The following is a 9,082-nucleotide window of genomic DNA, read 5'->3' on the forward strand; positions in this document are numbered from 1 at the left end:
ATTTTTAATTTTACGAATATAATTATATTGCACTTCTATATTTCTATATCTTTCTTTCATGTAAGCCAGCTAAAGGCATATTTTGATGTTTGTGCAAAAGATTAATGCTGATTAGCTGCAATACTTGATAGTCTGGTCTTCTTCATGGTCTTCTATAAATCTTTTGAGGGGATTTAATGGTTCAATGTCTTTTTTGAATTTTGATTCTACTCCTTAAGTTATTTTTTCTATCAGGTTTGGTTTTCAAATACATGTATTTTATTTATTTCTTACACATTACGTGGTTGGAACCCTAAGAAACTATATGGAGTAAAACGTGATAACCTCTTTTCGGTGATCCCAAATCTGTTTAATGATTGTATGCATCTTTATTCCCATATGTTGTTTTGAATACACGTTATAAATGACAATTCTTATTCTTTTACTTGTGAGTCACTAGTATGTTTTGTGGAGTCAGTCAAACAACATGAGTACATGTATAGTAATTTAGATCATTAATCATTGGATGCATCTGTCATCATTACTCGATCTTGCACTAGTTGTAACCACGATCTCAAATCAGTGATACTTTTAATATGATATAAAACTTTCCGAAGAGGATGTCCTTATCTCTGTTCATATATAAAGTTTTCTTAGCACGTATGTCTTAAATATATATAACTACAAATCATATTTTCTACTTTCAGTTTTATAGGAAACAAAAAGGATAGGGAACTTCCCGCGGTCAGAGATATCTTAATTTGAGATACATGTTGGGGGCTTGTTGCACATCCATTCATGTTTAATACAAACCCTTACAAATGCTTCTTAAGTCTTTTAATGACAAATGCACGTAAGGCAGATACAGAGGCACGTGGTGAACATATACTAAATATAATTATAAAGTAGATTCAGGTAAGTATTGACTTTTTTTTGTTATCTATAATTTTTGTTATAATTAACAGAACTGAAGAAAATATTTAAACATTTTACATTTCAACAAAATTTTCACTTTTTAATAATTTATTAAAATGTATTTTTAAAAATTCCGTAATGTAACGTCCTCTTATATGCATGCTATTGTTAATGGATCGTCAAAATTTGGCCATTTCAAGGTTTAACTAACATTTTGGTAGTTTGTATTGATCAGTAGCAAGTATATATATTTCTTGCGGTCTTATTGCTAGTATTTAAAGATTCACTGTCTAGTTTATTGGGTATGCCAGAGCATCAACGATAGTTGGAAAAGTTGGATAATTTGCAGAATGTGCGAAGCCCAACTAAATGTCGATGATGTCCATAGTATACCCAACAAACTAGACTGTGAATCTTTATATTTACATGTTACATATAATTGTAAATATTCAAGTAAAAAATACTAATTGATTAGGCCTTCCAAGTTAATTTTAGAAGTCCCCGCCCACTGACATCAGACAGCTGCATGAGACTGACATGTGTGTAAGGCTCCTGACCTTTCACTCGGAAGGAATTTACATTCAGGTTGAATTTATTGAGATTCAACTGACCTAAATTTTAAAGAGTCATCACAGAGAAAACAATTATAGAAATGTTAATATCACTTCTAAGACTTGTTTTATTCCTTTTGTAAGGCATCTGTATAATGTGACAACATATATACATGTGTAAAAGAAAGGTCTTGTCACAAGGAATTCACATGTAAAACATGAAAGTCGTAGTTCCACTAAATCAAAAGTTATGGTCAAGGTTAAAGTTTTTGCAGACAAACAGACAGACGGACGGACATGTCAAAACTATAACCCCGACTCTTCGATTACGGGGAAATAAAAAAAGAAATGTAAAGTTAGCTACTAGTAACTGACTACTGGTTACGAGTATTGGTTAAAGTTCTAAGTTAAGGTAGCTACTAGTAATTAACTACCAGAAATTGACTAGGTATAAGTGACTGATTAAATTTCAAATATCAAATGAAAGAAAAAAACAAGATGTGTGTGAAACTTTAATGCCCCCGGAAGCGAAGACTAAACTTTTCTTAAATGCAAATTTAATATATTGGTACCAAAAGTAGGGTATTCTCATTGGAAATACAATTGTGAAATATGAAAGTAGGTCATAAGGCTAAAAAAAATTCATTAGTGCAGAAATCTCCAAGATCAAGGTGAAAAGGTCAAAGTAATTGGTATCAAATGAAAGGTCTTGCCAGAAAAAATTCATATGTGAAGTATGGAAGCCCTATTCCTAACCCTTCAAAAGTTATTGCAAGTTTAAAAATTTTAAAAAGTAGGTCCAAGGTCAAAGGGTCAAAGTTCTTGATATCAAATGAATAATCTTGTCAAAAGGATTAAATATAAAGAGAATGAAAGAACTAGCCCTAACCCCTCAAAAGTTATTGTCAAGATTTGCTTTTTAAAATAGGTCAAACTTCAAGGTCAAAAGGTCAAAGTTCTTGGTATCCAATGAAGGGTCTTTTCACAAAGATTATATATGTGAAGAATAAGAGCACTAGCCCTTATTATGGCCAAGGGTATGGTTTTTTCTTGAGTACAGAAATCTCCAAGGTCAAGGAAATTGGTATCCAATGAAAGGTCTTGTCACAAAGAATACATATGTAAAGTATGGAATCCCTAGCCCTAACCCTTCAAAAGTTATTACTAAAGTTAATTTGTTTGAAAAGTAAGTCAAATTCCAAGGTTAAAAGGTCAAAGTTTCTTAATATGAAATGTAAGGTCTTGTCACAATGATTAACTATGTAAAGTATGAAAGCACTAACCTCAGGTTTTAAAAGTTATGGTTGAGGTTTGTTTTTGAAAAGTAGGTCAAACTCCAAGGTAAAAAGGTCAAGGAAATTGGTATTGAATGAAAGGTCTTTCCACAAAGAATACATATATAAAGTAAAAAAGTCCTGGTCTCTATTGTTCAAAAGATTTGGCCAAAGTAAAAGTTTGGAATTTTTTGTTTAAAAGTGGGTCAAACTCCAAGATCAAGTCAAATTTGGTGGTACCCAAAGAAAGATCTTGTAATATGTGACCTTTGTGAAATATGAAAGTCAGAGCTCCACTAAATCAAAAGTTATGGGCAAGGCTAAAGTTTTTGTGGACAAACAGACAGCTAGACAGACAGAGAGACAGACAGCCAGACACGACAAAAACTATATAAATCAAAAGTTATGGGCAAGGTTAAAGTTTTTGTGGACAAACAGACAGCTGGACAGACAGAGAGACAGACAGACAGACACGACAAAAAACTATAATCAGTACCCCCGAAACTTCGTTTACGGAGGCATAATAATATATTGAATATATTTTTGAAGACATATCATGTCAAAATCTAAGGATGACAAAATTATTAACGTTATAGTTATGTCACATAATAAGCCTTCAAAATTTATTGAAGAAAACTGTACTCTAATATATATATATATATATATATATATATATATATATATATATATATATATATATATATATATATATATATATATATATATATATATATATATATATATATATATTCAAAATGTATACGCAACAATACATTAAACTGCAAGTAGATTAAAAGAAGCATTTTTTTTTTAAGTTTTAGTTTATTTTACTAGCAAAACAAACGAAATTGAAATTTTTATTTTAAAATGATTAAAATGCATCAATCGTAGAATTTCTTTTCAAGAAATAAATATTTGTATTGTATTATGCACCTGACTGGTGTTTACTGGCTATTTGGTTTGTAGCAATTGTATCCTCCTCCAAGACAGCGGCTGAGAGAAATAGTTGCTGTCGTGGTGGACGATACACTTGCTATTGTCCGAATATTCAGAAAACAGGTGTTTTATTATACTGAAGCGGCGTTATTATACTGTATGTACAATCCGGTGAAAACCAGAATAGTTCCGAAATGAAAAGCGCGGGAATCGGAATGCTGCCGGTGAATAGTTTGATGACTATATATATTTCACCATGGGCAGATAGCACAAAAACTATTCCACAGAAGGGGGTGTTTAGAAAAAGTTGCATGTTTATTCGTCAATTTTTTATATAGAAAAAAATTAACAGATATATACTGAAAGGAAAAAGAAACGCAGGGTAGCATAATATTCGATAAAAATATAACCGCATGACCGAAAATTTCGAATATTTGTCAGAAGAGAAATTTAGTTACTATGCACCAAAATCAATGTTCAGAATTACTCAACCGTAAAATGTATGACGTCACATTGGGCAAACGCTAAAAAGCCAAAATCACGTGCAATTTGATGACGACGAGTTCGTTGACAAATCTTGTTGCATTATTTGATGCACCTGAGGTATGCACATGGATTTTCAATATTTAGAGACAACATGAATTTCTTCCAATCTTAGTACGCTTAACAGAAATTCAATGGGGTCTTGTTTTCGAATTGCCTAATTATTGAAAAAGGCAACAACGGTTGACAAAGCAGTATCTTGTAAATTTTTCCCCATAAAACTTGTTACCCGTTGTCAGAGAGGGCCTGGAATGGTTTTCAATCAACCGTGACGATGACGTTAACGCGAAACAGAGCCATATTACGAGCGGGTTATTCGTCCTGTCATCTCTTAAACCGCCACCTTTCTACCACAAAAACTGCGATTTATACAGTAGACTATAATAATCATTACATTCACACGAAAATTGAAAGAAAACAATTCCGCAATTTGGTTTTTTGAGTCGGTCAACTTACTGTTGTATTCCTCTCACTGGCGCATGCGCGTGTCGTTTGACCCATTTTTCTGCTTGCTTACCCATGCCCAATATAGCCAGAGTTTGAAAGATAAACACTTTGATGAAATTCCATGCAAATGAGAAAAACGGCTCTGACAGATGCACGAGGGAGACATTGAGGAAAATAAGAGTTTTCGGTTTTCACTTTAGGGGGGTATCGTCATATGAGCTTCCATAACTCATGAATTGTTGGACAAACTCAAATGGGATTTTGGTTTTATCTTTTTGAAAGATGATTTTAAAAGTTAGACATGAATGCTAAAACATATTATAGAAAAAATAAATTTATTTCACATCAAAAGTTTACCCTGCGTTTCTTTTTCCTTTCAGTATATAATAAGAAGAACTAATACCTTCCCAGCAGGCATGCAACATTGAATAAACTTTGAATCAACGTTATTTTTCTATGTTGATTCAACCTTGATTTTATGTTAGATTTTGAAAATTTGTATCAACGTTGAAGTCTTAACATTGAATCAACATTGATAATCAACGTTGATTATATGTTAAAAAACAGTTGATTCAACATTTATTCAATTATTTTTTTTGGAAAGGTGGTGTCATATAGTAATGATATACTTACTTATAATTTCAACCGTTTTATTGCACGGGTTGCTAAGATGCCTTCATAATTGTTGAAGGGATAGCGACCCTCTTATAAGACAGATAACTTTCAAAGTACAAAATAGTAATACAGTTTCCTGAGACCTCTGAGTAGTCAATTTGATGAAATCAAACATATGATGGAAACTTTACTTTCTATTTCTTTTGCAAACTTCCTTGTAATTGTTTTATTATATTTAACAATAAAACATTTAAATCCAACATCAAATGCCTTATAAATTGAATAAGTTGTATCTTTTTAAGTACCATTTTAAAAATTGTTTAAAATTTAAAGTAATTTATACAGTATTTTAATTAGAATGACTTTTTTTTTACATGAAGAAATATTTAGAAGAAAGATAATTCCTCATCACAGATATATTTTTTACTTACAACCACATACAACATTGTGATTTTCTGAATTAGGGAACATCGCTTCATGATGTTTTCTAACATGATTTAAATAAGAATAATAGTAAGTATTATTTTCATATGCACCTCATATATCATTTTTAATGTTGTGGTAATAAATCGTTACTCTTTCTATTCTCTGTATTCAATTTCTTCATTTCATGATCTGCACATAAAAATCATTTCTGAAAAAATAAGCAGCGCTTTATACTTCAAACTATTTTCCATGTGGCTCTAATGTTATTGTTGTTTATGAAAACCAATATTACATATTTAAAACTTTCTAAAATGAAATTTATAGCAGAGAGTCTGGACCCCTTAAATGAAAACATACGGTATATCACTATATGAAAAAAATTATATATTGTAGGTAAGTATTAACAGTAAGTGTTTAATTTCCTATCAAAAGTTAATTGTGTTACAATAATTTTCTCCAAAATACATTTTATAAATTAATCATGTTACAAAACCCGGGCATTTACAAACGTTTTGTATTTTCACATGTGGTCATGAAATAGTCCAGAACATGAAACCATTCCAAGATAAGATGCAAATCTTATACAGTACAACTTTTGATGCACCAGATATGCATTTCGACAGATTATGTCTCTTCAATGATACTAGTTCTCTGACATGCCGAAATATTTTCTTTAAAGAGTATTTTAAATCTTGGTGTTGAGTCCTGAGGGTTGTACGTGTTACGCTGCCTTTTGAGTGAATATTTTCCGGATGTCCTACTGCGTATCCTCTTAATCCGTACTTTGGCAAATTCGTACTGAATTCATATTTATCATTGAATGTGTAAAATTTCTACAATTAATATCCTTGTTAGTTATAATACTTAATAATGATATACGGTAGTGCGATTTGTCAAATCCGACCTCGTTATGGTCCGACAGTGTTATAGTCCGACATTATCATAGTCCAAATTATCTATTAGCGAAAAATAGGATTAGCCCGCTCAGCGAAGATCCGACATTGAATCAATGTTGGCAATTCAACTCAATTTGAATTCAATGTTGATTCAACGTTTAATTTTCAACTTTGAAAAGTCAACGTTGAATCAATATTGTATCTAGATTTATCAACGTCTAAACCCAACTTCAACTAATCAACGTTTAAACAACGTTGTGTGCCTGCTGGGTTTATACCTTTACTCACAGTTTAGTTAATTTCTAGTAGCAAGCTACCGGTAAATATACTAGTAAAATGACGTCATGAATTTCGTCAAATGTTATCCTTAAATTCAGAATTCCCTCAAAAATTACAAAAAAATTAGTTATTTTGAAATAGCTTGCATATAACGAAAGCACTGTTTCAGAAGAACAAAATCCATGTTCTATGTTCTGTATCGCGAGATAAAACCAACGCAAGCTCATATCAGAACCCAAGTTTTGAGGTCTCATTCAAAAGACCTGCAACTTTCACTTAAAAGTGTCGAGCTCTTGACGAAGAAAGAGTCGGTGCCTATTTTTTTCTTCAAGTTGTCGATTTATGTATTGATGATAATTATACAGTCTTAAAACCTTATCTTTATACATGTACCTATAATTTTGTTGACGAAGCGCGGTTTGCTGAAAAAATAGTCTGAAATATCTGACGTTTTCCTGACTTTTTTACGATTTTGATTTTTTATATGCCATGCAGGTTTTCCTGGCACGTAAAATATCAAAATCGTTAAAAAGCCTTGAAATCGTCAGTGATTTTGGACTACCCACTGATCTTTGGATCACTTTTTCTTTGATAAACTTCATTTTTTTTCTAAGCGATCTAAAGGCCTGTGGGACTACCGAAGGAGCTTTCATGGACTTTTTTTTTGTTATACAGTCCAAAAAGTTTTTAACCACACATTCTTTGAGAATGAATAAATGTCCTTCCATACACTATAAAGAAAAATGTCTTTTGTTCATACGGGAAATGAGCTGGGGACCAGGGAACGACACAAAATTTAATATAGATGTATCGAAAACAGGTTTATACATAGTCAAACAGTGTCAAAGATTGATGGACTAGTTATACGATGAAAGAATCCTTTAGTATTAGTAGACATACAAATACGATAACTTGAAGGTATAGATAGAGCTGGAAGTCAGAAGTGGAGATCGCGCCGCTAACTATGCGAGCAGTTAGATATATGATTGGAAAATTGTCTTTTAAGGTTTCGTCAAAGGTGATCAGCATGTCTAAAAAATATTTTTACAATAGCTCAAAAATTATATTTGATATAAAATCAAAACGTTTTATGGTTTATAAATATATCACTGATTAAAAGATAGAAAGTATTACTTGATAAAAAATTTTATCAGAAAATGTGCATATATAACAGGTCTGGGCGGCCTCCATTTTTGGAGGATCGCTAAATTCAATATGGCAGCCAAATTTTTTACCATATATGGAAACCGCACTGCAATGTCGGATAGTTTATCTTCTGTTTTCAGAGGATAACACAGGTAATTTTCAAACGCCTCGTGCCTACCTTTAATCAAAAAGTGCAAGCACGAGAGTACAATTAAATAAAAGTTCAAACATTAAACTATCGATTGTATGTGGCGATTTGAGATTCTATGTCTAGAATTTTTACAAAAAGCTTTCAAAGTTGGCACTTCTTACGATTCATTTCTACTTAATATTTCTTGTTATTTTGTTTAATTTTTATGTTTTTCCCTGTACACTTTTCCCTCTAAGACAAATAAACAGGCACTTAAATGCTCAAACAATACATACATGATATTATTTTCATTTAATTCAAAATTAGAGAAAAAGGAAACACAAAAGAAAATGTACTGTAAAGAAAAAAAATACTCTGTCTGATAATTTTTGCAAATAAAACAATTTTAAGATAAAATAAGTATTATTTAGAGAAATCAAGAAAAAGCACCGCCGCCCACTTTATAGCTATGCAACATCCAAATTCCTATATGAGGCCTCGACGGGGATTATGCATCCGCAGTATATATATTTCCACGGACAACGTAAGTTTCATTCAGATTAGTTTTTACACTGGGATAGACGTGATTGAATTTTATTCAGTTTTAACTGAGAAAGAGGACGGTTTAACCTTGCTGTAGATGGAGACTGATCCTAATTTATTTCAGGGGTCTTAAAATCTCAGTTTAATTAGATGCAGATATAGGCAGTTCTTCGATGGGCTTTGATGTCACAGATTTTTATTGTGTTAAATATTGAAATGCGACATTAAAAACGAAGTAAGAAGATGTACTGCAGTCGTCAAAGATAAAGATTTAAGATGATTTTTTTTTTAAATAGGGGGGGGGGTAAGAAGGGACTTGAATGAGTTTGCACGAGAAGAGAGGAAAATGGAGGGGGTGCGGATTTCACCTAATGTATGCTGCATCCGTGAACCCATGGACTT

This window comes from Saccostrea cucullata, unplaced genomic scaffold, assembly GCF_032062105.1.
Source record: "Saccostrea cucullata isolate Sc308-1 unplaced genomic scaffold, CSIRO_AGI_Scuc_v1 ctg555, whole genome shotgun sequence".
In the NCBI taxonomy this organism is placed as follows: Eukaryota; Metazoa; Mollusca; class Bivalvia; order Ostreida; family Ostreidae; genus Saccostrea; species Saccostrea cuccullata.